The sequence below is a fragment of the Otolemur garnettii genome, unplaced genomic scaffold (assembly GCF_000181295.1).
Source record: "Otolemur garnettii isolate 467f Iridium unplaced genomic scaffold, OtoGar3 scaffold00014, whole genome shotgun sequence".
Lineage (NCBI taxonomy): Eukaryota > Metazoa > Chordata > Mammalia > Primates > Galagidae > Otolemur > Otolemur garnettii.
This window is the reverse complement of record NW_003852409.1, coordinates 740320-748115: the sequence shown is the minus strand read 5'-3', so window position 1 is coordinate 748115 and position 7796 is coordinate 740320. Positions and strand designations below refer to the sequence as shown.

The 7796-nt window shown below is 43.1% G+C and overlaps 1 non-coding gene across 1 annotated transcript; it reads right to left on the bottom strand.

Annotated features, from left to right (window-relative positions):
• Positions 1 to 7477: 7477 nt before the first annotated feature.
• On the bottom strand, positions 7478 to 7595 carry LOC111723720. The gene has a single exon (XR_002772207.1). It is a non-coding gene; the product is annotated as a small nucleolar RNA SNORA17 (small nucleolar RNA).
• Between the last annotated feature and the right edge of the window lie 201 nt (positions 7596 to 7796).

Genomic DNA, 7796 nt, shown 5'->3' with positions numbered 1-7796 from the left:
AACATACCTCCTTGTCAGGTGGCCTTCTCATACTGCCACTCCTTCCCTTCCTTGCCCATTTGGGTCTATGGTTGGTGAGTGCTCACTACAATGGCTAGCCCTATGGTCCTCTACCAACCTTATTGTTTACCCTGCCCACTCCTTGTAAATTACCCCTTCGTGAAAGTCTCCTAAATTACTCATTTGGAATATTCTGTCTCTTTCTGATGGGACTCTGATTCAAAGACCTCTCGCTTAGTAAATGGGCACATCTCTCTGAACTGAAGTCAGCCGGCAGCATTTCAGTAAGATTCCAAGATGAGGAAAGTTTTAACAATCACCTTGTAGTCTTTTCTGGCTTTGGAGTATACATAAGTCTGTGACTGAGTATGGGGTAGGAAGAATTTGGGAAGCAAGGAAGAGAGTTTACTGCTTTTTGTCAGTTAAGCATACCTGAAAGATGAGACTTGCTCAAATCATAAGGTTCATTATCCCAATCAGAATCGAAGATTTGGGACTGCAACTTCTTGAAATGGGAACAAAAATATTCCTTCCACCTTAGTTCCTGATTCTGCTCATCATTCCTTGCTAATATCCTGGTTAGCACCTAACAGTGACATATTAAACGCTTGAACTTTGGTGCGTAAGGCTCCCAAGGATTCAAACCCAGCCCAACTCTTGGTTTATAACTGCCTTCACCCCAATGCCTAAAGGACCCCGCCTCTCTTGGCCCAGGGACACTTGTGTGCTGGCAACATTTATGTATTATATTCATTTGCTAGGCCTGCACAACAAATTAACAAAATAATTGGTTGGCTTGAAACAGCAGAAATATATTCTCTCACAGTTTGGGAGGCTAGAAGTACATGATCAAGATATCAGCAGGTCCATGCTTTCTCTGATGGCTTTAGGGAAGAATCTTTCCTTGCCTCTTCCTAGCTTCTGGAGATTCTCAGAAATCCTTGGCATTTATCAGCTTTTATTTTTATTTTTTTATTTTTTTAAACTCTTGGGCTTAAGCGATTCTCTTAATCTTTAAGCTGGAAATCGGCAGCTGCTTTAGATCAGCCTCCCAAGTGGCTGAGACTACAGGCACCCACCACAACGCCTAGCTATTTTTTTGTTGTTGTTGTAGTTGCCATTGTTGTTTTTAGCAGGCCCAGGCCAGGTTCAAACTCGCCAGCCCCAGTGTATGTGGCTGGTGTCCTAACCACTGAGCTGGAGGCGCTTTGCCATTTATCAGCTTTTAGATACATCACTCCAATCTCTGTGGCAGAGATTTCACATGGCTATCTTCTCCCTATGTGTCTCCTCCTGTTATAAGGCCACCAGTGGTCATACTGGATTAAGGGCCCACTTAATTATACATCTGTAATGACTCTGTTTCAAAATAAGGTCACATTCTGAGATAGTGGGAATTAGGATTTCAACATATCTTTTGGGAGATACAATTCAATCCATAATAATATATACTTGTCCTTTGCAAGGACCTGCCTCTACCTCTCTGATTCATTGCAGTCCATGATGAGAAAAATCTTACGTATAAAAAAATTTTAGAACATTTTATTCAAGGAAAGCAATACGTGAGCAGAAAATAAAGAGCCCTCAACTAGAAGTCAAAGGATAGGACTATAGTGCCAGGTAAGACATGATTTTACTCTGTGAACTTTCAAGTCACTTGATCTCTGGGCACTTCAGTTTCCTCTCCTGTAAAAGGAGAAGACAGACTCGATTGTTGCCAAGGAAGGTCTCATTTAGCTCCCAAAATCCTCCCCCCACCTTTTTTTTGAAACAGAGTCTTACTTTGTTGCCCTCAGTAGAGTGCCCTGGTGTCATAGCTCACAGCAACCTCCAACTCTTGGGCTTAAGCGATTATCTGGCCTCAGCCTCTCAAGTAGCTGGGACTATGGGTGCCTGCCACAACACCCAGCTATCATTAGAGATGGGGTCTCACTCTTGCTCAAGTTGGTCTCTAACCCGTGAACTCAGACATCCATCCACTTCAGCCTCCCAGAGTGCTAGGATTATAGGCGTGGGCCACCTTGCTGGCCTCAGACCTCTAAGTCTGCAACATATGCATCCAGTGCTAATAGATCTTTTCAAGTGATACTGTGGACTTGTTTAAAACTAATTACTCAGATTGCTTATGCTCCTATTATAGGACAGTTTGGTTTGTTTTAAAACATCTGGAGGATTCACTAGCCTTAATTCCAAGTGTCAAAGACCCCATTTAAAGCTCCATAATTGGAGACAGATGTTTCTCCTAATACTAATAAATCTTCTCATCTAGGGGCCAGGCTTGGTGGCTCACACTTGTAATCCTAGCACTCTAGGAGGCTGAGGCAGGTAGATTGTCTGAGCTCAGCAGTTCAAGACCAGCCTGAGCTAGAGTAAGACACCCTCCCCCTCATCTCTAAAAAGTAGCTCAGCATCGTGGCACCTGTAAGTCCCAGCTACTCAGGAGGCTAAGGCAAGAGAATTAATTGCTTGAGCCCAAGAGTTGGAGGTTGCTGTGAGCTATGATGCCAGGGCACTCAACTCCAGGGTGACTGAGTGACACTCTGACTCAAAAAATAAATAAAATAAATTCTCTCATCTAATTTTGTTTTTGGTAGAGAAAGGGTCTTGTTATGTTGTTCAAGCTGGTCTCAAACTCCTGGCCTCAAGCAATCCTCCTTCCTTGTTCTCCAAAAGTGCCAGAATTACAAGTGTGAGCCACCATACCTGGTCTCATCTAATCTTGATTCCAGGAATGTTGTGGAGTTTTCTCTAGGGGAGGAGAGAAAGGAAATACATCATGAAACAATAGTCTGGAAAGCTGTAGGGGAAGGTGTGGGCCAAGTCACTATGCTAGGTAGTGAGTTTGGTTTTATCTGCAGGACAATCAAGACCCATGGAAGGTTCTAAGAAGGGTAACATGGCCAAATGTGTTTTTTAAACAATGTCTCTTGTGGCTAGCGTAGGGGGTGTGAGAGTAGAGATGAGAGGCCAGTTAGGAGACTATTGCTTTAGACCAGGTGAGGGGTAACACAGTCATGGTGGGATGGAGGCAACAATATGCTTCAGCTGGCTCATACTGGCTCATGAAAATCAGTTGTCAGGGAGAGGCCATTCCAGCAGTTCACCAAAATGACAAACACAAAGGGAAAGAGGAGAGGCACCGATATATGTTCTCTAGGCCTTTTAGAAAACATGGAGTTGTTCCTTTGGTCACATATATGCAAATCTACAAGAAAGGCGATATTGCAGACATCAAGGGAATGGGTACTGTTCAAAAAGGCATGCCACATAAATGTTACCATGGCAAAACTGAAAGAGTCTACAGTGTTACCCAGTATGCCCTTGGCATTATTGTAAACAAACTAAGGGCAAGATTCTTGCCAAGAGGATTAATGTTCGTGCTGAGCATCTAAGAGCTAAGATAGCTTCCTGAAACGTGTGAAGGAAAATGATCAGAAAAAGAAGGAAGCCAAAGAGAAAGGTACCTGTGTTCAACTGAAGCACCAGCCTGCCCCACCCAGAGAAGCACACTTTGTGTGTGAGAACCAATGGAAAGGAGCCTGAGCTCCTAGAACCCATCCCCTATGAATTCATGGCATAATAGGCATATGGCATAGCACGCAGGACAACCAAGAGAACCAGGTGAGCAGGACCATAAAGTGCTGGAACCTATTCCCCATGAATTCATGGCATAATGGTATTAAAAATAAAAGGCTACTATAAAAAAAAGAAAGAAAAGAAAATCAGTTGTCAAATTTTCAGAAATTTTGCAAGCTGGTTGTTAATAACAGTCATTACTTAAAATAAGTTATATAAAATTACAATTAGGTAAATTATATTTTTCAAATGGTAATAAATATCTGAAATTCATTACTTCCTAATTGTTAGACTATTATCTAGAGATGCCATTGTGCATCTCTTCCCAACAAAGCATTCAACAACATTACATTGGTAACCTGAAATCAATCATTGTGGGACTATTTACGCTATGGAAATCGGCAGCTGCTTTAGATCAGACATTCTCCGCACCCCCACCCTGTGTGCTAGTTATTAAACATTTACCGGCACACACTAGATGGGGTCACCATGGCCAGGATAGATATGCTCCGAGAAAGGGAAAGTAGTAGAAACACTACTTTGAAAGAAAATAAATTAAACACAGCTGTTCTAACTGTGGGAAATCAAAACAGAGATAAGTAACCCTACATGTGTTGGTTTAGATTTGGTACTGTATGTATTGTTTAAAATTATATACATTCACTTTTCTTTACACGGTTACTCTTTTATTCTGATTTGATAGCTTCTCTCTTCCTTTGTCTCTTCTTTTCTTTCTTTCTTTCCTTTCTTTGCCTTCCCTCTGCTCTCCCTCTTTTTAAGAGATCGCTCCCTTAAGGAATTCCCATTCCCAGTGATATCTCATCAAAGAAGCATATGAATAGCTGACATTATGTAATGCTTTGACATTTGGCATTCCCAAGGCATTACCCCACCCCTGATGCAGAATAAGTTGTCAGAGCATGAAATTGGTATTTTTACATATTCTTAATGTACAGATGTCAGTCTGAAAACCATTCACTAGTATTATGATTGCATTCTTTGTCTCATTTTATTTCTATGCCAAAATCTGTTCTTGTGATTTCTTTTCTTTTGGGAGTTTTGGAGAGGGAAGACAAAACTTTAATAATCAAGTTAACTGATTTTGTCAAAAGGTAAAAGTAAACTTTTAGGTCTCTGACCATTTTTGGCAATGATACTTCTGGCACAGGAGCAAAGATGTAACAAGAAGGACAGATGCAAGCTGGAAATACAATCAGTGGCCCACTTGATGGTGCCAGATTCCTCAGTGTGTTCCAAATAAATATGCTTGTAGTTTACGAGTTTGTTGTTCTGAGTTAATCACATACATGAATAGCCTAGACTTGTGGGAGGAACAGCATGTCTAAGAAATAACAACACTGTAGAAAATACACAAGGTAAGCATCAGAAGGGGGCTAGAGAGATCTGGGTCCCCCCTTCACGTACTCAAAATGGGAATCCTGACAGATGGGTATCCAGTGTGTGTTTGAACACCTCCAGTGATGGACATCTCACCACCTCATGAAGCAAATTGTTTTACATTTGAACAGTTGGCAAATACTCTCCAGGATCATTTCCTCCTTATAATAGCGGGACCAACGGGGGAATTGCTGCTTCTTCATTCCATGTGGTTCTGACAAGACAGCCAGCCAGCCCCAGGAGTTAGCCTCGTAGGCTGCAGGGTGGTATGCTGCTCCCTGGCCTGTTTGACCTTATATCTGTTATTTGCCTTTCCTCTGCCCCTCTATATATTGCAGGGTGTAGGGGCATGACCTAGCCTTTTAAGTCCTAGGCTCCCTGTTAGCTGGGTTTTGGGGAGAGGGAGTCTGATCTATGGGAGGCATTAACAGGAGATTAGAGGGTAAAAGGAAGAAGCTATAGTATTTCTCTCTCTCCTCCTTCTCTCTCTCTCCCTTTCTCTCTCTGTCTGCAACTGTGTTTCTTCCACAGCTCGGCTTTCACTTCTGCTAAGCAGCTGAATCCATCCTGGTTCCAACTCCACTGGGTGACACTAGCAATATGACTTTCTGCCTTTATCCCTTCATCTTAGGTTGGCAGTGGCTTCTAGTAGTTGGTGATATCTGAATTGCTTCCCTATTCTCAGATATGCTCTAAAGCTCTTCTATCACTTCTGTATAACCAGTAAATCCCTTCTGTTAAATATTATACTCAGTGTGGTCTCTATTTCCTGATTGGATCCTCACTGATACAGTTCAGCATGTGACCCAGGCCTGACAATCATGGAGCCTATTTCTGGACACAGTGATTGGTTCAGGGCTGGGCATGTATGCCCCAACCTGGTATCAAGAGTTCTTCTTTGGGCTGGGCACAATGGCTCATGCCTGTAATCCTAGTACTCTGGGAAACTGAAGAGGGTGAATCACCTGAGTTCATGAGTTTGAGACCAGCCTAAGCCAGAGAGAGACCTAGTCTCTAAAAATAACCAGGCATTGTGGCGGGCACATACAGTGCCAGCTACTTGAGAGACTGAGGCAAGACAATCACTTGAGCCCAAAAGTTTGAGTTGCTGTGAGCTTTGATGCCATAGTACTCTACTGAGGATGACTCAGTCTCAAAAAAAAAGAGTTCTTCTTTGAACTGGGCATGGTAGCTCACATCTGTAATCCTATCATTCCAGGAGGCCCAAGAGGGAGGATTGCTTGAGGTCAGGAGTTTGAGACCAGCTTGAGCAAGAGCAAGACCCATCTCTACAAAAAATAGAAAAATTAGCTGGGCAAGGTGGGCACCTGTAGTCCCAGCTACTCAGGAGGCTGAGGCAAGAGGATCTCTTGAGTTCAGGAGTTGGAGACCAGCGTGGGCAAGAGCAAGACTCCATTTCTAATTAAAATAGAAAAGTGAACCAGGGATAGTGATGGGTGCCTATAGCCACAGCTACTTGGGAGGCTGAGCAGGATGATCACTTGAGCCAAAGAATTTGAGGACATTGAGGTTGCAGTGAGCTATGATGATCCATTGTGCTTAGCCTAGGTAATGGAGTAAGACCCTATCTCAAAAAAAAACCCAAAAAACAAAACCTTCTCTGGGGCTATCTTTCTGATGGAGGTCCCTGACCTCCATCCATGAGATACTCAGTGACATCCCTCAAGTTCCTAGGGTCTATGAAGCTCTATCTTGAACTACCCACGTATACAAACCAATACAGATCTTTTTCTCTTAAGCTTCCTTGATTTGCATCTCTGTCACTTGTAACCCCAAAATAAACCTGATTATCAGAAAAATATTAATTACTAAAAAAATTATTCCCTGAAGGAAACCCAAATCTGCTTCTTTGTAACTTCCCCTCAGTCAGTCTGGTTTTCAGCTTTGGGGGCCAAAGCCTTTCTCGCCCTCCCCACCCTGTGCAGCCCTTCCCATCTCCAGCATGGATACTGGCCATCCTATTTGCCCACCCTGACCCTGCTGTACTCTCCTCCCCTTCCCCAGTGCCTCCTGTCTCTATCCACTCCTTTGCCTCCCCAGGCTGTCTTCAGCATGCTTTGCTGACTCATCCTTGCCTTTCCCTCCAAAATGTAACGTTGGCAAAAGCCTCTGGCCTCAGTAAGAGGTCAGACACATTCCTGACCCTCCTGATCAAAGAAGGGCATTTGGTGGCTCTCTTTTATGGCACTTAAGATACTAAAGGCAGCTTTTTTGTTCTCCTCACCTTTCTGTCCCTCTTTGGACTTTGGGCCCCATGGCCTTCAATCATTCCTCACATTTTGGGGTCTCTGCTCCCCACCAGCACCAGCCTGGTGCTCCATTGAATGTGTTCAGGATGGTTCCAGAAATGCCGTGTCTTCAAGAGGTAGAGTCTGCAAAGGATAGAGATGACTGTTCACTGTTAAAGATGGCAGCCCAAGTGACTACAAATCAACTAGAATGTGGGCATTTTTATTTTCAATCATTGGAATATATCCTATAGAGTGATTATTGTCATTTCAGTTTTTCAGATAAAGAAACTGAGAAGTTAAACAACTTTCTCTAGGCCACCCAGCCAGTAAGGGACAAAGCTGTCCCTTTAACAAGGCCCCAGGAGCCTTCTCCTACCCTTCCTTGTTCCACCAACTACATATGTTTTTAGAAACCAAGGAGAGAAAGAGAAAGAGAGAAAGAAAGTGAGAGAAAAAGTGCGTACTTTTCCCTGCTGAGAAGCCCTGATGTATTTTTCTGATTGTAGAGATGCAGGAGAGTCAATGTAGGGTGACTGAGGTATTCAAATGGCCATGGATATCAGATTTATA